The following is a 24,852-nucleotide window of genomic DNA, read 5'->3' on the forward strand; positions in this document are numbered from 1 at the left end:
TCCATAGAAAGATTAATCTGTAAGTTCATTATTTTTTTGATAGTAGATGCAAAATATTGCAGATAGAAATGCTTCATATTTTCTCATGAAAAGATATGTATCTTTCATAAGATTCTCCAGTCCTTATGGCCTAAAAGAGGTTAGGAGTCTCTGGCCTAGCCTCATCCTACAAATTGCCCCACCTCACCGAATCAGTGTGAGCCCAGTGGTCTTCACAGGACCAGAAACACAAAAGTGTTTTAGCATTCTTTGGAACACCATACTTACTATCTAGTCCTAGGTGACCAAAACAGATCCAAAACATTTACTTATTCTGCTACTTAAAGGCTTTAAACAGAGTTGTGACATTGAATATATACATAAAATAGTCAGCAATACAAGGGATAATGATTAAATATTAAAATTGAAGGATACTGAAAAGGGAATACAGCAGGAAAGGGGAGATTAAGGAGTTAGGAAAGCCTTTCCGGGAGATGAAAAATTGCAGTGGCTAATGATGAGTGGATGGGATTTAGCGTTTAGCAAATACAGTGATGGAAAGGTGGTAGGAGTAAAAGGTGGATCAAAACCAAAAGTCACTGAGAAAAAGAAGTGACTCTAGCCCAACTTGACTGTGGAGAACATGCCTAAGAGATGGTTACATGGAAACACTTGATAAGGTAAACAAGATCCAGATCTTGGAAAGTTTAAAAAGTAAGTAGCAGAATTTTATGAATCCAGAACTTTAAGGAGGAGGAGGAGCAAGACAGTACACCAGAGAATAAAACATGGCTGGCATGTGAAGAATAAAAAATTAGTTTATTTAATTCTTGAGATATGAAAAGAGTGGAGTCATTTGTCAATAGTGTACTTTTTTTTGGTAAATAATGTGTAATGAAAACATTTCTGTATTTCACTGAGGAATGGAGTTGTGAAGATGTTACCACTGTTCAAAGCACAGCAGATACACATAAGATGGAAAACTGTTTGCTAAATGAAAGAGAAGTGGATGGTAAGACATAAAACTTTCCCAGATCATTAACCATGCCTTGAGAAAAAAACCCTCCTGGAAGGGAATCAGTGGCTCCCTGTCATTTCTGCACACATCCAGAAGTAGGCTGATACCCAGAGAGGCTGGTTCCATCACTCAGAGTCATTTTCAGAACAGTGGCAGACACTGTCTGCTGTTTCTCTGTGGACATTATGGTGTTTTCCTCAAGCCACCTCGCCTTTCCTCTGGGGTTCACTGCCATGTAAGAATCAGCTTTCGAAGAATTAAATCACCATCTATTCAAAAATGAAAAAGCAATAATAACCATGGGATTTGAAATGTTTATTTTTCCCTTTTTTCAAAAGCTTCACATTCTTTAAAGTAATACTCAGTTGTTGTCACACCTTCCAAAACATTTTTCTCCATCTTTATGCTTGATCACATTTGAACATTGTAAGCACTCCAGACTGTCTTACCTTCAACATCTCCCCTTTTGCAAATTTCTCCTCCTCCATCTACAAATAGACAAAAAGTTCCTACTAATTCAACCTTATGTGATTTTCATTGTCACGTAAGAGTGTGAACTTGTGTCTGCCTCCTTATTGCTCATTCACATATCTTTTCTGCATTCTTACCTCTATTACTATCTTAATATTAAAGTTTACAATTTTTTGGATAAAAGAAACACAAAAGTTCTTTCTTGTGGGACTATGACATGTAAATTCAAAAAGAAGGAAAAAATGAAAAAGATAGGGAGATTTCTCATACAATCTGGATCAAGCATTGCATATTTATCTACAACCTTTCTATGGTTGGACATTTTCTAATTTATTTATGCTTTCCCAAAGACTGACAATCTATTCTGAAAAAAAATCCATGCATATGCCTCAAATTTTTTCTTGATTTTAAATAAAGAAGGTTCTCATTTTTCAAACCTAAAAGTTCTTGCAGCCCTCCTAGTCTCATTATTTACTGCAAATTGACTTCAAAGGGATAAATTCCATCAATGTATCCATTTTATTATAATGCTTTTTGATCCCAAAATGAAAACAACCTACTTAAGAATCCTAATTAGCCCTTGGGAATTATTTTAATAATTAGAAAGATTATTTTCCTATTAGTGTAAAATGTGGGGATGTGAAATGAAAGACAGACAACAACTCATAGCAAGGCCAGGGAACGACTGTCCACATCATTATCAGTAGGATAATTGCTTGGGAACTAAATGGACCTCATCTTTTATTCAGATGAACTATACATTGAAAACATATTTCAATCACCTGATGCTGTCTCCTGGGGATTTGTCATCTTTGATTGGATCATAAAGGATGCTATGTTCCTTTCTGATACTGAAGCCATTTCAGCAGAAGGCTTATTCCAGTCTTGCGTCCAGGTATGAAGGGAGGAATTCAGGAGTTCAGTCACCATTGAATACTCCAGCCTTAACAACCAAATCGTCTTTGCTTTCCCTTCAACCAACCAATACAAACACACACACACACACACACACACACACACACACACACACCAACCAATACAAATACACAGACACACGCACATACATATTCACAATAGAGGATATCACTCCTTTGAACAAGTTTTTTCTTTACATCTAAAAGATCTTCGGAATGCCTAGCAACAACATCTGTAATCATCATTACATCATTCTGAAGGAAGTTTATCACTTTTGATAACATAATAGTTTTAGACATCAGTAGTGTCTAGAATTAGACACTGAAAAAAAGGTTGCATTTCACTTGCTTGTATAAACCTTGTAAGCTTCTCCATCTAGTTGAAAGCCTTTCTATCTATATCATCTCTTTATTGAAATGTTTTGCTAGGCACACACTTCCTGAGCCTCTGCTATATATGCTATGTAGTGTGTAGAAATTAGAGTTCCCGCATTCTAGATAGGGAAACTGAGGTTCACAGAAACTTAAGTAATTTCATTAAGGTCACAGAAACAGTATGCAGGAGAGAGATTTAAATATAGGATTATACTTTTTGCACAATTACCTCTTTTATGAGCACACTATCCCAATTATCATCTCTGTATCCTACAGATTTCCCTCCTATGCCTCTTCACTATAGAACTTTTTGCCTGATTGAATACCCTAAATTATGGTACATTTTTATCCTCTTCCTACAACTGCAACCTTATTCATGAAAGTGAGGGTAAGGATTCTATAGCTAGATTAATAAAAATAATTTGATCAAAGTTATTAAGTAACAAATTGCCAAACAATATTTGCGTTATAGGAGTTGCTTTCAAAATCTTAAATACAAAAAAAATGTAAAATGTCAATATACAAATATCTGGATTGGAAGAATGGTGAATGGAAAAAATGGAAGGGGAAGAAAGAGAAGATATTTTCACTGACATTTTACAAGTGCCCTTAAACGGTGTCTACTTCCATAACAAATGATATGATGTGCTTGTACAGACAACTCTATGAGAATGGAACTGGATTCATGTTACCAATCAAGGAATATGGCCCTTTTCTTACTGCACTGGGAGTTTTGTATGGAAAGACCAAGGAAGAAAATGGAGGGAAAGGAGCAAGAAGCTATAATGTTAGTTCTAGCAATTTCCTCCATTTAATTTTTGATAGCTTCCCATCTTAAACTGTCCGGCAGAAATGAGAGAGTAGGAGAAAAGCCAGACAGAAAGAAAATCTTGCAGAGAGAAAGTTATAAGAAGGATATTAACCATTAGGCTTTCTGCAGGCAGGCATGCACTCACAAAAAGCAAAGAAAATATAATGGTGAAAATTTAGTGGGGCCAAAATAGAGGAAGGCTTCAAGACAATGTAGCCAATATGTATAACCTAATGCATTTATCTTTAGGTGATACCATATGGCAGTCATGAGATTGGATATGGTATTGCTCACAGCCCAAATGATGAATACTTCCATTCCTGTCATTACTACTCATTGTACGTATGATTTATTTCATATCAATTCTTCATATCTCTTTACTACAAAGGCAATGATTGATTCTTCTTCATTTGCATTGTTTGCTATGGCAGGTGAGGAGATTTTATTTCATGATGTAAAGCCAAATTTTAAAACAGAAGAGCAAGAGGAAGATGAGAAAGGATTCTGAATCAAAATCCAAGCACTACACAGAAATAAAATTAAAATTTCAGAATTATGGAATTCTAACTTCCAGGATACAATTTTTAAACTACTAATTTTAATTAGCAAATAGACTCTGTAAATAGGTTCTCTTCTAGAGAATTCATGTCAATATATTCTACAAATAAAAAAGACCTTCCTTTCAGACTCATTCCTTGTCAAGGGCTGGGTTCCACTCACTTCCTCCTAAGTTAGGACCTGGTAGGACCCCAAGAAATTCTGAAACAACCCAGCCTTTTAGAGTCCTTGATATTATTAGAATCATCAAAACACCAAATCACAGGATCTAGAAAAGAGCAAATAATTATAGAACACTTCCTTGGGTCTGGAATACCTTCCAAAGTCTGATTTATTTCAGTGTTCATGCCAATATCACATCTATCCCTGAAATATTCCCCATAACCTTGAATGAATGTATACAAAATACCCACAACCACTAACAGAGAAAAGTCATGAAACCTAAAAAGCATTTTGAAAACTCTTTCTGATTCTATGTTTAAAGTAGATCAGAGGAATGTCTTGCCTCATGAGCATTGTAATGATGCTGATTAAAACCGTAGCAAGAACAGGGGCTATTGCTCAATGGCAGAGCATTTGCCTAGCATTCACAAGGCCACGGGTACTATCCCAGTACCAAAAAAGAAAAAAAAAAGCATAAGCAAAAAACCTAAAATCAAGGGCAGGTAAGGCCAAGGTATAGGGATAGTAAAACATAAACTGGATAATTATTTTGCCATGGACCCTTAAACATATAAAAGTATTTTTGAAAAAAAGTACATGTTTAGAATTAAAATGTTGCATAATCAAAGGACGAATAAAACCTTGGAACAGCAGAAACACATTGAAAATATGAAACCTATAAAAGAGAAAAGGAGCTAAAGACAAGAATAAAATTTCATTACCTCATGAAATAATTTGATATTAATTGCCAATTCCTCAATGTGAAATTGGTACTTTCTAGGACTTTATCAAGCAATGTTCACATTAGTCAGAGAATCCAAAAATGGTAGTCCTCAAGCAATTACTGTTTTTCCATATTTACCAATTTAATCATTATTGTGCCAGCTTCAAAATCATTATCAATACTTTTCATTGGATAAAACTATTACTTTTATAGCCACTTACACTATTTTAAAAATATATTTACTTAAAACAAAATCCTATGCTAATACCATAAAGGAAAGTCAAAATCATAAATAGGTTAAGAATACAAAAAAATTAAAATATTAAATTTAATGAAAGTAGTATAGAGCCAAGGGACTGCAGCTACACGCGCCGGCGGGGAACGCGGACCGGACCCACTAGGACAGGTCCGGTGGCGGACGGCTGAGGGCTAGGCCCGTCCCCTCCCCCAGTGTCTGCAGGTAGGAGGGACTGAGAACAGCAGCAGAGCCAGCCCAAAGCCTGCTGAGGGGCGGAACCGGCCCCTCCCCCAGTGCCTGCAAGCGAGGCGCACCTGCAAGCCACGGGCGGGCGGGTCAGGCCCAGCAACCAGCCAAGGGACTGCAGCTACACGCGCCGGCGGGGAACGCGGACCGGACCCACTAGGACAGGTCCGGGTGGCGGACGGCTGAGGGCTAGGCCCATCCCCTCCCCCAGTTTCTGCAGGTAGGAGGGACTGAGAACAGCAGCAGAGCCAGCCCAAAGCCTGCTGAGGGGCGGAACCGGCCCCTCCCCCAGTGCCTGCAAGCGAGGCGCACCTGCAAGCCACGGGCGGGCGGGTCAGGCCCAGCAACCAGCCAAGGGACTGCAGCTACACGCGCCGGCGGGGAACGCGGACCGGACCCACCAGGACAGGTCCGGCGGCGGACGGCTGAGGGCTAGGCCCGTCCCCTCCCCCAGTGTCTGCAGGTAGGAGGGACTGAGAACAGCAGCAGAGCCAGCCCAAAGCCTGCTGAGGGGCGGAACCGGCCCCTCCCCCAGTGCCTGCAAGCGAGGCGAACCTGCAACCCATCGGGAGGTTAGGCCCAGCAACCTATGGAGTGACACAGGTGCCCCTGGCGCCTGCTGGGTAGGTAGACCTTTGACCGACCAGCAAAGCAGACCTAGGGCCTGCCAGCATGGTAGACGGATCACACTAATTGGAGGAGGATCACAGCCACTACCTGCCCTGCAAGGGTGATTTTTCAACTATACAAGAGCAATATAAATAAATAGAGGGGGAAAATATCAAAGACACAACAATTTCACCAAGCAGGAAGAAACGCCAGCAGTATGAAACGACAAGGAAAGAAAGGACCACAGGCAATGAAGGTCAACTCAACTTTAGAAGAGGTAATAGCTGCAACAGATGGAATGTCAGATAGAGAGCTCAGGACATACATGCTTCAGATGATCTGGAGTCTCAAGGAAGACATGAGACAGCAAAATCAGACAATGAAAGATCACATTGACAAACAAATCCAGGAAGTTAAAGATCAATTTCACAGGGAGATAGAGGTAATAAAAAACAAACAAATAGAAATACTAGGAATGCAGGAAACAATAAACCAACTTAAAAACTCAATTGAGAATACTACCAGCAGAGTGGATCACATAGAAGATAGAACATCAGATAATGAAGACAGAGTATTTCAACTTGAAAAGAACATAGATAGCTCAGCAAGTCTACTAAGAAACCATGAGCAGAACATTCAAGAGCTATGGGATAATATCAAAAGACCTAACTTAAGAGTCATTGGGATACAGGAAGGCACAGAGCTCCAAACCAAAGGATTAAGCAATCTATTCAGTGAAATAATACAAGAAAACTTCCCAGACTTGAAGAATGAGACAGAATCCCAAATCCTAGAAGCCTACAGGACGCCGAATGTGCAAAATCATAAGAGATCCACACCAAGACACATTATAATGAAGATGTCCAACATACAGAACAAGGAGAGAATTTTAAAAGCTACAAGGGAAAGGAAGCAGATTACATTTAGGGGTAAACCAATCAGAATAACAGCTGATCTCTCAACACAGACTCTAAAAGCTAGAAGATCCTGGAATAACATATTTCAAACGCTTAAAGAAAATGGATTCCAACCAAGAATCTTGTATCCGGCGAAATTAAGCTTCAGGTTAGAAGATGAAATTAAAACCTTCCACGATAAACAAAAGTTAAAAGAATTCGCAGCTAGAAAACCATCTCTTCAAAAAATCCTTGGCAAAACATTACAGGAAGAGGAAATGGAAAATAACATTGAAAACCAACAATGGGAGGTAGGACAGTAAAGGGGGGAAAGTAGTCAAAGAGGATAACAAATCAGGTTTAGTAACATCAATAAACAAATATGGATAGAAGAACAAACCATATCTCAATAATAACCCTAAATGTTAATGGCTTAAACTCACCAATTAAGAGACACAGGCTAGTAGAATGGATCACAAAACAAGACCCAACAATATGCTGTCTACAGGAGACGCATTTGATAGGAAAAGATATACATAGACTGAAGGTGAAAGGTTGGGAAAAATCATATCACTCATATGGACCACGGAAACAAGCAGGAGTGTCCATACTCATATCTAATAAAATAGATTTCAAGCCAAAGCTAATCAAAAGGGATATAGAAGGACACTTCATACTGCTCAAGGGAACCATACACCAACAAGACATAACAATCATAAATATATATGCCCCAAATAATGGAGCAGCCATGTTCATCAAGCAAACTCTTCTCAAGTTCAAGAGTCTAATAGACCACCATACAGTAATCATGGGAGACTTCAACACACCTCTCTCACCACTGGACAGATCTTCCAAACAAAAGTTAAATAAGGAAACTATAGAACTCAATAACACAATTAACAACCTAGACTTAATTGACATATATAGACTATACCACCCAACATCAAGTAGCTACACTTTTTTCTCAGCAGCACATGGAACCTTCTCAAAAATAGACCATATACTATGTCACAGGGCAACTCTTAGACAATACAAAGAGGTAGAGATAATACCATGCATCTTGTCTGATCATAATGGAATGAAACTGAAAATCAATGATAAAAGAAGAAAGGAAAAATCAAACATCACCTGGAGAATGAACAATAGGTTGCTGAGTGATCAATGGGTTTTAGAAGACATCAAGGAGGAAATTAAAAAATTCCTAGAGTTAAATGAAAACACAGACACAACATATCGGAATCTATGGGACACATTGAAAGCAGTTCTAAGAGGAAAATTCATTGCTTGGAGTTCATTCCTCAAAAAAAGAAAAAACCAACAAATAAATGATCTCATACTTCATCTCAAAATCCTAGAAAAAGAAGAGCAAAACAACAGCAAAAGAAGTAGAAGGCAAGAAATAATTAAAATCAGAGCTGAAATTAATGAAATTGAAACAAAAGAAACAATTGAAAAAATTGACAAAACTAAAAGCTGGTTCTTTGAAAAAATAAATAAAATTGACAGACCCTTAGCCATGCTAACGAAAAGAAGAAGAGAGAGAACCCAAATTACTAGCATACGGGATGAAAAAGGCAATATCACAACAGACACTTCAGAAATACAGAAGATAATCAGAAACTACTTTGAATCCTTATACTCCAATAAAATAGAAGATAGTGAAGGCGTAGATAAATTCCTTGAGTCTTATGATCTGCCTAGATTGAGCCAGGAGGATATAGACAACCTAAACAGACCAATAACAATAGAGGAAATAGAAGAAACCATCAAAAGACTACCAACTAAGAAAAGCCCAGGACCGGATGGATATACAGCAGAGTTTTACAAAACCTTTAAAGAGGAACTAACACCAATACTTTTCAAGCTATTTCAGGAAATAGAAAAGGAGGGAGAACTTCCAAATTCGTTCTACGAGGCCAACATCACCCTGATTCCGAAACCAGACAAAGACACTTCAAAGAAAGAAAACTACAGACCAATATCTCTAATGAACCTTGATGCAAAAATCCTCAATAAAATTCTGGCGAATCGGATTCAAATACATATCAAAAAAATTATACACCATGATCAAGTAGGATTCATCCCTGGTATGCAAGGTTGGTTCAATATACGGAAATCAATAAATGTTATCCACCACATCAATAGACTTAAAAATAAGAACCATATGATCATATCGATAGATGCAGAAAAAGCTTTCGACAAAGTACAGCATCCCTTTATGTTCAAAACTCTAGAAAAATTAGGGATAACTGGATCATACCTCAACATTGTAAAAGCAATCTATGATAAGCCACAGGCCAGCATCATTCTGAATGGAGAAAAATTGAAGGCATTCCCTCTAAGATCTGGTACAAGACAGGGATGCCCTCTCTCACCACTTCTGTTCAACATAGTCCTCGAAATACTGGCCAGAGCAATTAGGCAGACGAAAGAAATTAAAGGCATAAAAATAGGAAAAGAAGAACTTAAATTATCACTATTTGCAGATGATATGATTCTATACCTAGCAGACCCAAAAGGGTCTACAAAGAAGCTATTAGAGCTAATAAATGAATTCAGCAAAGTGGCAGGATATAAGATCAACACGCATAAATCAAAGGCATTCCTGTATATCAGCGACAGAGCCTCTGAAACGGAAATGAGGACAACTACTCCATTCACAATATCCCCCAAAAAAATAAAATACTTGGGAATCAACCTAACAAAAGAGGTGAAAGATTTATACAATGAAAATTACAGAACCCTAAAGAAAGACATAGAAGAAGACCTTAGAAGATGGAAAAATATACCCTGCTCATGGATAGGCAGAACTAACATCATCAAAATGGCGATATTACCAAAAGTCCTATATAAGTTCAATGCAATGCCAATCAAAATCCCAACAGCATATCTTGTAGAAATCGATAAAAGAATCATGAAATTCATATGGAACAATAAGAGACCCAGAATAGCAAAAACAATACTAAGCAGGAAGTGTGAATCAGGCGGTATAGCGATACCAGACTTCAAACTATACTACAGAGCAATAGTAACAAAAACAGCATGGTACTGGTACCAAAACAGGCGGGTGGACCAATGGTACAGAATAGAGGACACAGTAACCAATCCACAAAACTACAACTATCTTATTTTTGATAAAGGGGCTAAAAGCATGCAATGGAGGAAGGATAGCATCTTCAACAAATGGTGCTGGGAAAACTGGAAATCCATTTGTACCAAAATGAATCTGAATCCCTATCTCTCGCCGTGCACAAAAGTTAACTCAAAATGGATCAAGGAGCTTGATATTAAATCAGAGACATGGCATCTGATAGAAGAAAAAGTTGGTTATGACTTACACGCTGTGGGATCGGGCTCCAAATTCCTCAATAGGACACCCATAGCGCTAGAGTTAACAAATAGAATCAACAAATGGGACTTACTCAAACTAAAAAGTTTTTTCTCAGCAAAAGAAACAATAAGAGAGATAAACAGGGAGCCTACATCCTGGGAACAAATCTTTACTCCACACACTTCAGATAGAGCCCTAATAACCAGAATATACAAAGAACTCAAAAAATTAGACAATAAGATAACAAATAACCCAATCAATAAATGGGCCAAGGACCTGAACAGACACTTCTCAGAGGAGGACATACAATCAATCAACAAGTACATGAAAAAATGCTCACCATCGCTAGTAGTCAGAGAAATGCAAATCAAAACTACCCTAAGATACCATCTCACTCCAGTAAGACTGGCAGCCATTAGGAAGTCAAACAACAATAAGTGCTGGAGAGGATGCGGGGAAAAGGGCACTCTTGTTCATTGCTGGTGGGACTGCAAATTGGTGCAGCCAATTTGGAAAGCAGTATGGAGATTTCTTGGAAAGCTGGGAATGGAACCACCATTCGACCCAGCTATTCCCCTTCTCGGTCTATTCCCTAAAGCCCTAACAAGAGCATGCTACAGGGACACTGCTACATCGATGTTCATAGCAGCTCAATTCACGATAGCAAGACTGTGGAACCAGCCTAGATGCCCTTCAATAGATGAATGGATAAAAAAAATGTGGCATTTATATACTATGGAGTATTACTCTGCATTAAAAAATGACAAAATCATAGAATTTGGAGGGAAATGGATGGCATTAGAGCAGATTATGCTAAGTGAAGCTAGTCAATCTTTAAAAAACAAATTCCAAATGACTCCTTTGATATAAGGAGAGTGAACAAGGACAGGGTAGGGACGAAGAGCTTGAGAAGAAGATTTACATTAAACAGGGATGAGAGGTGGGAGGGAAAGGGAGTGAGAAGGGAAAGTGCATGGAAATGGAAGGCGATCCTCAGGGTTATAAAAAATGTCATATAAAAGGAAAGGAGGGGTAAGACAAGATAATACAAATGGAAGAAATGATTTACAGTAGAAGGGGTAGAGAGAGAAAAGGGGAGGGGAGGGGAGGCGAGGGGAGGGGAGGGGGGTTAGTAGAGAATAGGACAGACAGCAGAATACATCAGACACTAGAAAGGCAATATGTCAATCAATGGAAGGGAAACTGATGTGATACAGCAATTTGTATACGGGGTAAAAGCGGGAGTTCATAATCCATGTGAATCAACCATGTAATATGATGTATTAAGAACTATGTAATGTTATGAACGACCAATAAAAAAAAAATAAAAAAATAAAAAAATAAAAATTAAAAAAAAAAAAAAAAAAAAAAAGAAATTATTATAGAGGCATAGTCTTATGAAAAAAAAAAAAAAAATGAAAGTAGTATATTGCTAATTCTTGCTAGGAGACATTTGTTCACTTTTAAAAAGACAGCCCAGGGGCTGGGGACATAGCTCAGTTGGTAGAGCGCTTGCCTCACATGCACAAGGCCATGGGTTCAATCCTCAGTAACACACACACACACACACACACACACACACACACACACAGAACAGACAGTTGTAAAAACTGTAAAATAAAAACTGTAGTACAGCATGAATATAGTCTTAAAATTATGCTAAGTACTTGAAAATATCTGGAGACTATCATGCTAAGTGAAATAAGCCAATCCCCCAAACCAAAAGTTGAATGTTCTCTTCTGATATAAAGATGATAACACACAACAAGGTGGAGGTGAAGGGAAGAATAGAAATTCATGGATTATACAAAAGAGAATGAACAGAAGGGAGTGGTAGATTGGAATAGGAAAGACAGTAGAATGAATCAGGCATAACTCACCTGTGTTCATATATGAATACATAACCAGTAAAATTCCACATCATGTACAACCACAAAAATGGTATTCTAATTAAAATAAGTTATATGCCATGTATGTATAATAAGTCAAAATACACTACTGTAATGTATATCTAAAAAAGAACCAAAAAAAAAGAAAGAAAACCTAAGAAAAAAGAAAAACAAACATAAATAAATAAATAAATAATTTCTTTGTCTTTATGATCCAAGGCTACCTAGCCACTGTCACATCATTCGTGTGCCACCTAAAACCCTTTCAGCTGTCACTGGTGTTACACACAGCTCATGAAGCACTGGCGCCAGTTTTATAGTCCTCAGACTTCTCTGTTTCTCATCTATACTTTAAACATAAAAGATGCAGAGAAGCAAATGAATTCAAGAAGAGAATTTTGAGAAAGCTTAGGACAAGTTGCCCACTTTTGCAGGAGAGGTACACAAGGAATAAGAATTGGAATTCTCTAGGCTTTTAGTTTCACATGAGTTTAATTAATTTGGGAATATTTTTGTACCAACTGTGAGGGTTCTATGAGGACATGTGTTTAAAACTCTTCTACCCTTCAATCAGAACTTTTTTCTAATGCTATCTATTTCTTTTCTTATTACTGCTCAGATCTTAAATCCCATGAAAAACTGGAATCAAGGTTTAATATAAAATGCTTATTTTAATGTAAGAATTTAATCTCCATGAATCTTCATGATACTTTTGTACTATAAGATCATTTAATATCTATGAAAATTGTTATTTTATTTATTTTATTACTGCACAGAGGAAACAAGCCAGATTCTATCTCTGTACTCTATGATGAAGACTATGAGACTGGTCCTTTCCTGACTGATGACAGCCATGGTTTGTGCTGTAAGTTTGGGATGAAAAGTCATCTTCTCCTTCCCTACATATTACATATAACTAAACACAATTAAACTGGATGCAGTGGTGCATAGCTTTAATCCTAGCTACTCGGGAGGCTGAGGCAGAGGAACCCCAAGTTCAAGGCCAGCATGGGCAACTTAGCAAGATTCTGTCTCAAAATAAAAAAAATAAAAAGGGCTGAGGATGTAGCTCAGTGGTAGTGCACTCCTGGATTTAATCTCCAGTATAAATAAATATAAACAAATAAATACTATCAAGAAAACTGGAAGATAGAGATGAGATATACTTATCAATATGTGTTATTATCTATGTATGTGTTATATATATATATGTATGTGTAATATATACATATGTATATGTGTGTATACACACACACACACACACACTGATAATTTCAATGGCATCATGCCCCCTAGATGTATATATGGATAAGTAAATTAATAGAACATAAATAAACAGATCACTAAGTTGAAAATAAATATTTAAATCTTACCAATAAAATATCAGGAGAATTAGAAAAATTTTCTCAATGGACTTTGTAACTTCACATCATCTGGGAATTTTTAAAGTTTTTTTTTAATTGTTGTTTGTGGGTTTGATTTGTTTTACCCTCATCTAAAATGCTATGATAATGAAGGTGAGCAGTCATTTCTTGGCGCATATATATATATATATATATATATATATATACACACACACACACACACACACACCCATATACATATATGTTTTTAATTTTTTATTTATTTTAATTAGTTATACATGACAATAGAATGCATTAATGAACTTGGATATATTATACATAGATGGGATATAATTTCTCATTTTTCTGAGTATACTTTTTTAATTTTAAAAAACTTGTTTAATTTGAATTAATAGCCTAATTTGGATCTCCTACATCAGAAAAAAGAGATTCAGCTACTGAAGTGAATATTAATGGCCTGAACTTTTCCTTTAGAGAATTTTTTAATTATTTTTTTATTTATATGTGACAGCAGAATGCATTACAATTCTTATTACACATATAGAGCACAATTTTTCATATCTCTGGTTGTATACAAAGAATATTCACACCAATTCGTGTCTTCATACTGTACTTTGGAAAATAAGGTCCACCACATTCCAACATCATTTCTAACCCCATGCCCCCTCCCACCCCTCTGCCCTATCTAGAGTTTCTCTATTCCTCCCATGCTCCCCCTCCCCATCCCACTATGAATCAGCCGCCTTATATCAGAGAAAACATTTGGCATTTGGTTTTTCGGGACTGGCTAACTTCTAGCATTATCTTCTCTAACTTCATCCATTTACCTACAAATGTCATGATTTTGTTCTCTTTTATTGCTAAGTAATATTCCATTGCATACATATGCCACTTTTTTATCCATTTATCTATTGAAGGGTATCTACAGTTTAGCTATTGTGAATTGTGCTGCTATAAATATTGATGTGGCTGTGTCCCTGTCCTGAGTTTACATGTTGCAGAATCGTATTGGTCATGTAGTCGCATATATACATACAGTAAGAATGTCTGTTTCATTCTACTATCTTTCCTATCCCCACACCCCCTCCCATCACTTCCTTCTACCTAATCTAAGGTAATGTTATTCTTCCCTAGTGCCCCCTGCCTTATTGTGAATTAGCATCCACATGTTAGAGAAAACATTCAGCCTTTGGTTTTGTGGGGTTGGCTTAATTTGCTTAGCATGTTATTCTCCAACTCCATCCATTTACTGGAAAATGACAAAAATTCATTCTTCTTTAAAGATGAGTAATTTTCCATTGAGTATATATACCATACTTCTTCTATTCATTCATCTATTGAGGGACACCTAAGTTGGTTCCATAGTCTACCTATTGTGAATTGAGCTACTATAAACATTGATGTGGTTGTATCACTATACTATGCTGATTTTAGGTCCTTTGGGTATAAAACAAGGAGTGGTATAGCTGGGTCAAATGATGGTTCCACTCCCAGTTTTCTGAGGAACCTCCATACTGCTTTCCATAGTGGTTGCACCAACTTGCAGTCCCACCAACAATGTATGAGTGTACCTTTATCATCACATTCTCGCCAATATTTATTGTTGCCTATATTCTTGATGATTGACATTCTGACAGGAGTGAGATGAAGTCTTAGAGTAGTTTTAATTTGCATTTCTCTAATTGCTAGAGATGTTGAACACATTTTTATATATTTGTTGATCAATTGTATTTCTTCTCTGTGAAGTGTCTGTTCAGTTCCTCAGCTAATATATTGATTGGGTTATTTGGGGTTTTGGTGTTAAGTTTTTTGATTCTTTATATATCCTAGAGATTAATGCTTTATCAGAGGTGCACATGGTAAAGATTTTCTCCCAATCTGTAGGCTCTCTCCTTGCGTTATTAATTATTTCATTTGCTGAGAAGAAGCTTTTTAATTTGAATCCATCACAATTATTGATTCTTGACTTTACTTCTTGCACTTTAGGAGTCGTTTTAAGGAAGTCAGATCCTAGATCAACATGGTGAAGATTTGGGTCTATTTTTTCTCCTATTAGGCAGAGGGTCTCTGTTTTAGTGCCTAAGTCTTTGAGTTGATTTTTGTGCAGGTTGATAGAGGTTTAAATTCATTTTGCTACATATGGATTTCCAGTTTTACCAGCACTATTTGTTGAATAGGCTATCTTTTCTCCAGTGAATGAATGATTCTGGCACCCTTGTCTAGTATGAGATATTTATGTGGGTTTGTCTCTGTGTCCTCATTCTGTAACAATGGTCTACAAGACTATTTTGGTGCCAATACCATGCCAGTTTTGTTACTATCGATCTATAGTATTGTGATGCCTCTGCTTTACTTTTCTTGCTAAAGATTGCTTTAGCTATTCTGTGTCTCTCATTTTTCCAAATAAATTTCATGATTGCTTTTTTCTATTTCTATGAAGAATGTCATTGAGATTTTCATAGAAATTGCATTAAATATGTATAACACTTTTGGAAGTATGGCTATTTTGACAATATTAATTCTTCCTATCTAGAAGCATTAGAGATCTTTCCATCTTCTGAGGTTTTCCTCAATTTCTTTCTTTAGTGTTCTGTAGTTTTCATTGTAGAGGTCTCTCACCTCTTTTGTTAGATTGATTCCCAGGTTTTTTGTTTTGTTTTGGTTTGGTTTGGGTTTTGTTTGTTTATTTGTTTGAGGCTATTGTGAATGGAGTAGTTTTCCTAATTTCTCTTTCAGTGGATTCATTGCATATGTACAGGAATTCATTTGATTTATGGGTGTTTATTTTATAGTAATATTTGAGTTCTTCTTTACCCTTTAACTTTTTTCTTTTGTCTAATTGCTCTGGCTAGAGTTTCAAGGATGTTGTTGAATAGAGATGGTGAAAGAGGACATCCTTGTCTTGTTCAAGTTTTTAGTGGGAATTCTTTCAATTTTTCTTCATTTAGAATGATGCTGGTCTTGGGTTTAACATATAAAGCTATTACAATGTTGAGGTATGTTCCTACTATTCCTAGTTTTTCTAGTGTTTTCAACATGAAGGTGTGCTGTACTTTGTCAAATGCTTTTTCTGCACCTATTGAAATAATCATGTGATTCTTGTTTTTAAGTCTATTAATATAATGAATTACATTTATTGATTTCCATATGTTGAACCAACCCTGCATCCCTGGGATGAATCCCACTTGATCATAGTGTACTATCTTTTTAATATGTTTATGTATGTGACTTGACAGAATTTTATTGAGAATTTTTACATCTATGTTCATCAGGAATATTAGTCTGAAGTTTTCTTTCCTTGACATGTCTTTGTCTGGTTTTGGTATCAGAATGATTTTAGGCTCATAGAATGAATTTGGAAGGATTCTCTCCTATTCTATTTCATGGAATAGTTCTAGGAGTATTGGTGTTAATTCTTCTTTGAAAGTCTTATAGAACTCAGCTGAGAATCCATCTGGTCCTGGGCTTTTCTTGGTTGGTACAATTTTGATAGCATTTTCTATTTCAATACTTGAAATTGATCTGTTTAAATTATGCATGACCTCCTCATTCAGTTAGGGTGGGTCATATATGTCTAGAAATTTGTTGATGTCTTTGATACTTTCTATTTTATTAGAGTATAGATTTTCAAAATAGCTTCTAATTATCTTCTGTATTTCAGACATGTCTATTGTGATATTTCCTTCTTCATCTTGTATTTTAGTAATTTGTGTTTTCTCTCTTTTTCTCTTCATTAGCATGACCAGGTATTTATCTATTGTATTTATTTTTTCAAAGAATCAACTTTTTTTGTAATTTTTTCAATTATTTTTGTATGTTTCAATTTCATTTATTTCAGCTCTGATTTTAATTATTTCTTGTCTTCTACTTCTTTGATGTTGATTTCTTCTTCTTTTTTCTAGAGCTTTGAGGTGTAATGTTATGCCATTTATTTGTTGACTTTTTTTTCTTTTAATGAATGCACTCAATGAAACAAACTTTCCTCTTAGTACTGCCTTCATAACGTCCCAGAGATTTTGATATGTTGTATCAGTGTTCTCATTTACCTCTAAGAATTTTTTTATTTCATCCTTGATTTCCTCTACTATCCATTAATAATTCAACTGTTTATTATTTAATCTCCATTTGTTACAGTAGCTTCTATTTTTTATTTTATCATTGATTTCTAATTTAATTCCATTGTGGTCTGATAGAATGCAGGGTATTATCTCTGGTTTTTTGTTTTGTTTTGTCTTGTTTTATTTGTTTGTTTGTTTTTGGTATTTACTAAGAGTTGCTTTGTAGCATAAGATATGGTCTACTTTAGAGAACAAGCCATGTGCTCCTAAGAAGAAAATATCCTTGCTCGGATATAATATATATATGTTAAATCTAAATTATTGATTGTATTACTTAGTCTATAGTTTCCTTATTTAGTTTTTGTTTAGAATATCTGTCCATTATTTAGACAGGTGTGTTAAAGTCACCCAGTATTATTGTATTATGGTCTATTTGACTCTTGAAATTGAAAAGGGTTTATTTGATGTACAGATGCTCCATTATTTGGGGCATAAATATTTATAATTGTTATGTCCTGTTTGTATATACTTCCCTTAAGAAGTATGAAATGTCCTCTTTATCTCTTCTGATTAACTTTGATTTTAAATATACTTTATCTGAAATGACAATAGAAACCCCTGCTTATTTATGTAATCCATATGAGTGATAAGTTTTTTTCCCATCTTTTCACCTTCAACCTATGGATGTCTTTGCCTATGGGTGAGTCTCTTGAAGACAGCATATTATTGGATCTTGCTTTAAATCCAATCTGCCAGTCTATATCTTTTGATTGATGAGTTTAAGCTGATAACATTCAAGGCTATTATTGAGATATGACTTGTATTCCCTGTCATTTTGATTTATTTCTGGTTTTTGATTTGTCTTAGTTTCTCATTTGGTTGAATGTCCCTTTAGTGCAGATCCTCCCTTTACTGGTTTTCACTTTTTTTTTCCCCACTCTGTAGTGTAGGTTTTCTAGTTGTGAATTCTTTTAATTTCTGCTTATAATGGAATGTTTTAATTTCATCTTCAAATCTGAAACTTAATTTTTCTGGATATAAAATTCTTGTTTGACATCCATTTTCTTTCAGAACTTGAAGTATATTATTCCTGGACCTCCTAGCTTTGGGGGTCTGGGTTGAGAAATCAGTTGAGATTGAATTGGTTTCCCCCTATACTTAATTTGATTTTTTTTCTCTCACAGACTTTAAGATTTTATCTTTATTCTGTGTGTTACTCATTCTCATTATAATGTGTCTTTGTGTGAGTCTTCTATATAATTTTGTATATTTGGGATCCTGCAATACTCTTGTATTTCAAATTCCATTCCATTCTTCACATTTGGGAAATTTTCTGCTATTATATCATTGAAAATATCGTACATTCCTTTTGTTTGTACTTCTGCTCCTTCATCTGTTCCAATAACTCTTAAATTTGGTCTTTTTATGTTATCCCATAATTCTTGGATGTTCTTTTCATGGTTTCTTACCATCTTCTCCACATGTTCAATTCTACTTTCAAAACTATATATTTTGTCTTCATTGTCTGATGTTCAGTCTTCCAAGTGGTCTAGTCTGTTGGTGATGCTTTCTATTGAATTTATAATTTGCTTTACTGATTCCTTTATTTTGAGAATTTTGCCTGTTTGTTTGTTTGTTTGTTTTTGTCATGATCTCTAACTCTTTATTGAAGTGGTTTTTCATTTCCTATATTTTTCTTTGATTTTACTTCTCTGACTATCCTTTCCTTCACATATCAATTTAACTGTATACAGTCGGAACTCCTTCTTGAACATTTCTTCTACTACTGTTATCAGTAGCTTCTGTTGTTGAAGCATTTTGGTTTGTTTGGAACACCTTATTTCCTTGTTTTTTTTCATGATGTTATTGTTTTTCCATCTGAAAGTATTGATCTAAGGCAGGATAAATTCTAACCTGTAGACCTATAGTGTTCCTGAAGGTTTCTAGTGCTTCTTCTCTACTGGTGAGACCAATATCGACAGCACCCAGTGTACACAATATATACCCTTAAATCTGATGGCTCCCACTAAGGCATCTACTGTTTTCTCATAATTCACATAAGAATACAATAAAAATGCAAAACACCATTCATATATAATTGTCCTCCACACACTGATACATAAAAAACATCCTATTCCAAATATAGTAGGGAGATTAGTGAATCAGAAAATATAATAAAATAAAATAAATCTTGCTGGAAGGTCACACTGTCTCTGTCAGTTTCTCAGCCCTGTCTCTAACGTCACTCAGGATCACCAAACCCAGATCAGCCCTCACAAACCCAGTCTCTATCCCACCAATCTGGGCTTCAGATACCTCAGGCTTGACCATGTTGCAGTCCCAAGATCTCAATGCTGCTCCTACTTGCAGAGAGAACACTAGGGATACACTCATGCAAAGGAGCAACCCTGAGATACAGCAGCAAGACAAGGGCCATCAGCACTATCAGCTGGAAAACCTCAGGCTCCTCCAAACCCACAGGCACCCCCACATTAGACCGCAGGTCCCAACTGGAGTTCCCAGTCAGAGGCTTCTGTGATGGTAAACCTGCTGGCATCCAGACCTCAGGCCCTGGCTGGTGTCCCAAAATGGGTGCAGCCACAAGCAACCAAACCTGGAATCTCTCCCAAAGCAGTCCTCTAGGCCACGGTAGCAGCAGTAGTGGTAGTGATTGTTGGCAGCAGGCAGCAGGTCAACAGTTGCAGTGGCTGCAGCAGCACCTGTGGGGACAGTGACACCAGGCAATCTCCAGGATCAGCATCAGTGTCAGCAGTGTCAGCAGTGTCAGCCGCGGTTTCTTCTGTGGCAGCAGCACCCAGAAAGAAGGCCTCCAGATGACCTCAGGCTGGCAGCAGGGGAATCAAAGGCAGCAGCAATGGAGGTAGCAGTGCAGGTAGTGGTTAATTGACAGGAGACTTCCGGTTCAGGGGCAGTGACCTCAGAGGTAGGGAGAAGGTAACCAAGGTCCAAGGTCTTTCCCAGAGAAGAGACCTCCAGGCATGGCACCAACATCTGCAGCAGACTCTTGGTATACTTTTTAAGGTTAAAATACTTTCATTTAACAAAAGGAAAGGCTGGGGCAAGAGGCATAGTTCAGTGGTAGAGCACGTATTTAGCATGCATGAGGCCCTGGGCCAATCCCCAGCACGGGAGAATGTGCGAGCACGTATGTGCTCACACTCACACTCACACTCACACACACACACACACACACACACACACACACCTTTGTTACCTCCCATTAGTCACCATTAATATCTATATTAGTCATGTTTTCCTACTTGTTGGTGCCTATTTGCCAAGATCACAGGCCTAGTGGACTGCTCTCATCTTTATATGGTTATCTTCTCTGTCAGTCTGTCTGATTTCTCCACACTCCTGACTTCTTCACCATCTTTTTGTCCAGTATTCCATCCCCTCAGGGCCGTATGCTCATCCTTAATACAATAAAATAAGGTGAACTAATCCTTGCTAACTTCTTCCTAAATATGCTATTAAATCTTCAGTAAGTATTATGTAACCAAATACAGTAAATCGTAGTTTAATTCTAGAGAGATTTTATAATGTGACCAAAAAGAAGTGGCATTGAATTTACCATAATCTGAATTTCTTAGTAGACTTGGTCACATCTGACTAGCTTCTCACTTGCATATAGAATTCCAGAAGGTCTTAATGGGGTACCTCCCTTATGAGTCTGCTGAATGAGAAGACATCTGTTAGGCTGGTTATATAGAAGGACTTAGGTGAAGATGACTCCATGCTAATACTCATGGCTTGTTACATCATCTCATTCTGAATATTTGTATATTCCTTTAATGAGCAAGCAGCATTATCTTTAAAATCCATTCAATCTATTATGAGATAACTATTATAATGTTCACTTTATAAAGCATAAAACTAGGATTAGGGAGAAGATGCATTCCACACTCTTCTTTTTTTTTTCACTTTGCTTCCATATGTTGAACCCTTGAATCCACTCCTAATTCTAATTCTGTGAGTACTTACTTAGTATACATCATAGTCCCCAGTCTTGCCCCAATTGTGTAATGGCATGTTTGAAAGCCTACAAAAAATTCTTGTGTGTTATTATTTCTATGAGTTTTCAATTTATACAAATAATTGTGCCCAGAAGTATTAACAACCATCAGAAGTATAAATTAGTTCAATTGTTTAATTTTAAAAGAAGCATACTGCAGTAAAAAAAAATCCACGGAAGCTTTATAGCTGTCACTAGGATAGGAAGAGTAAAGATAGCAACATATATATATTATGCTAGCTGAGCAAAGAGAAAAAAAATAATTTGTATAATTGAATGAACATGAGAATATTATGAATTGAAGTACACTATATGGTACATAAATGGTATAAGTGGCATGTATATTGAACATCTTATAATTACATTAAGAATTTAATTGTACTATAGTCTGTTTTTTGCAACTGACCTATACATTGGATTCCATACAATATAATGAAGTTCATTCTATATTAATCAAAAACCTTGGTGCATAAAAGGACCTAAAACATCAACAAAACCAGTCTCCTCTCTTTAGAGGTGAGGGCTTGCAGATAAATTAGGGTGAAATGTGTAGCACAGTGCCTGATGGCTTGTCAGTACAGCACTGGAGCTCTGGTGTCTTGTTTTCCCAGAAGTGGAGATGATCCTCTGCCCAACTGTGAAGACCATACAGTAATATAGAAGAAATCATACAGAGAGGTGACTTTGACTGTTCCAGCATCACTAAAGAGTATTCTGATTAATCAAATAGTCCATATAGCATGAGCTATACACAAAATTTTATTTTTCTAAGAATTTGATTTTTTTCCAAAAAATTCAACTTTTCAATTGAATATGCATAACAGAAACTAAATGATACATAACAATTATATGAAGAATTTAAAAGATTCCATGATATCTCATCATTAGTGGAGCTTTAGAGTTCCAGTTATAAACCAACCACTTTGAGCCCTGACTTCACCTGTCTAGCTATGTGATCTTAGGCATATAATTTTACTGCTCTCTGCAGTGTTCACAGTGACATCATAATAGTAAACAGGTACTCAGCATAGGGATGTTGATATGATTAGTTAATTTATACACAGTAGACACTTAGAGTACTTCTTATCATACAAAAGAAGCATGGTAAATATTTTTAATTATTTCTGCAGTTAACATCAATTTTAGACATTGTGTAGACAATGTAGATGCTTGATATGTTTTTCGAATCACTTCAGGGCATGCTCTGAAAAATGTTTATTACTAGTTGTGATAGCAACATATTTAAACATACATCACTTGCCTCTTTTTATTAAAAAAAAAAATAAAAATAACCTAAAATATTATTGACTGTTTGTTGCTTGAATGTCAGATGACTGAGTGGACATTAATTTCATCTATGTGGATATGCCAGCCTATGTAACCCATATGTGTGTTAAACATACAGTTTAAACTGCCTTGTAGATCAATTTTCAACCTGTTGCCTCTCCTTGAACTCTTACTGAAACAAGGACAATTTATCTATTATTAATGAATGATAACTTTTCATTCTGCTTTGTTTCAGCTAACCCATTGAGCTGTCACAATAAAAGCGACAACCATGATATTTTGCAAGATCAATGCAGTGACAAAGAATTGCAAACCTACTTGTAAGGATATATGACCATATAAACACAATGAAATAATATATATTTGGTCCTTGGCATTTGTGTATAAAGTAATAATCATTTTTTAGTCAGAATGGTTTGTATAATTATAAAATACAATTTTCCATGTATTCCAGGATTTATATTTACAATTATGCTGAAATGAAAGCATCTTCAGGCACAACTATAATGGAATGAAAGCATCTTTTGGGAAAGTTATGCTTTAAGTTGTTAACCAAATTTATATAATATCTAACATCAGTAATATTAGGCATAGGCTACAAAATTGAATTTATTTTCTCCTTCATGATTTTCTATTGATTTTATTGGCTTTTAGAAATAATTATCAAAAATAATTTTTCAAACACACACCCCTCTATTAATGTTTAAATAAACATTGGTCACTTTATGTAGTTTTTCTACCAATAAGAATAATCAACAAATAGCTAACTTGGTACTTTTTGTTTGCTTTTTGCCCTTATATAATATCATATCCTTTGTCTACAGGGCCTCATTCTGAAGACTAGACTCCCTTGCGAACATTGCAAGTAAAAAGAATCTTGCTAACTGCTCAGATTTGTCTGAGTTTCATTTGACTTAAGGATAGGAATTTACGTATCCACTTGCCTCTAACTATTAAAAATTACCAGTCATACCAAATAACAGCTGACATTTACTTAAAAATGAATGCCTTCGCAATGTTAATTTTTTGTTTGTTTGTTGTTTAGGAAAAAATATATTTAGTTATTTAGGCTCAGTTTAAATTAAAGAAAACTAGAGCTCTTTCTTTCTTTTTTTTTTTTTTTTAGAGCTCTTTCTTGATTGAGAAAGGATCAACTCATGCATAATCCTTTCTAGTTACAGATCTACCGAATGGACTTTTAAAATATTAACTCATGGTATACTCAAGCTAGAATAGTCTCTTCTTTATTTATCAAATCTGTGATGTTTGATTTATACCTGATATAAATTGATCAGGAACATTTCTGCTTTTCACATGACCCTTTCTATTTCTTTTCCAAATTTACTCCCTTCCCTCAAAAAAAAGCATTGCATTTTGCCAATATTGCATTTGTGTAGATGACTGAAAAAAAGGAAAGTGAGATACAGAGAAATGGGTGAGTGAGAAATGAAAGACGGAGACCAAGCAGAGATACACACCAGAGTTTATTTGTCAGAGCTGACAAATAAAGGCATATCTCTCCATAGACCAAGAGAGAAGACAGGCTTGGGGTTAGGGACTTTTATGGGGCAGGCTCAGGGATTAGAGCCAGGTGGGTCCTAATACTGTTGGTTAAGGGTGGGGTTGGTATGAAGGAGTGGTGAGCCTTTCTCAGAAATGTCCTTGGGCAGGAAAGATAGATTTTTCTTTAAATGGAAGCTGTCACTTAAGATGGCCATCTAGATGCTAAGCAATGAAGGTAAATAAGATAATATAAATATATTTTCTAAGATGCTCTTATTCATCTATTATTAATGATAAACCCATCACATTGAAAATTGAAACTAAAAAATGTCCATCAACATAAAAATTTGTCTTCTCCTAGTTCACAAAATATAATATTTTAA

The sequence above is a fragment of the Urocitellus parryii genome, chromosome 8, assembly GCF_045843805.1.
Source record: "Urocitellus parryii isolate mUroPar1 chromosome 8, mUroPar1.hap1, whole genome shotgun sequence".
Taxonomy (NCBI): domain Eukaryota; kingdom Metazoa; phylum Chordata; class Mammalia; order Rodentia; family Sciuridae; genus Urocitellus; species Urocitellus parryii.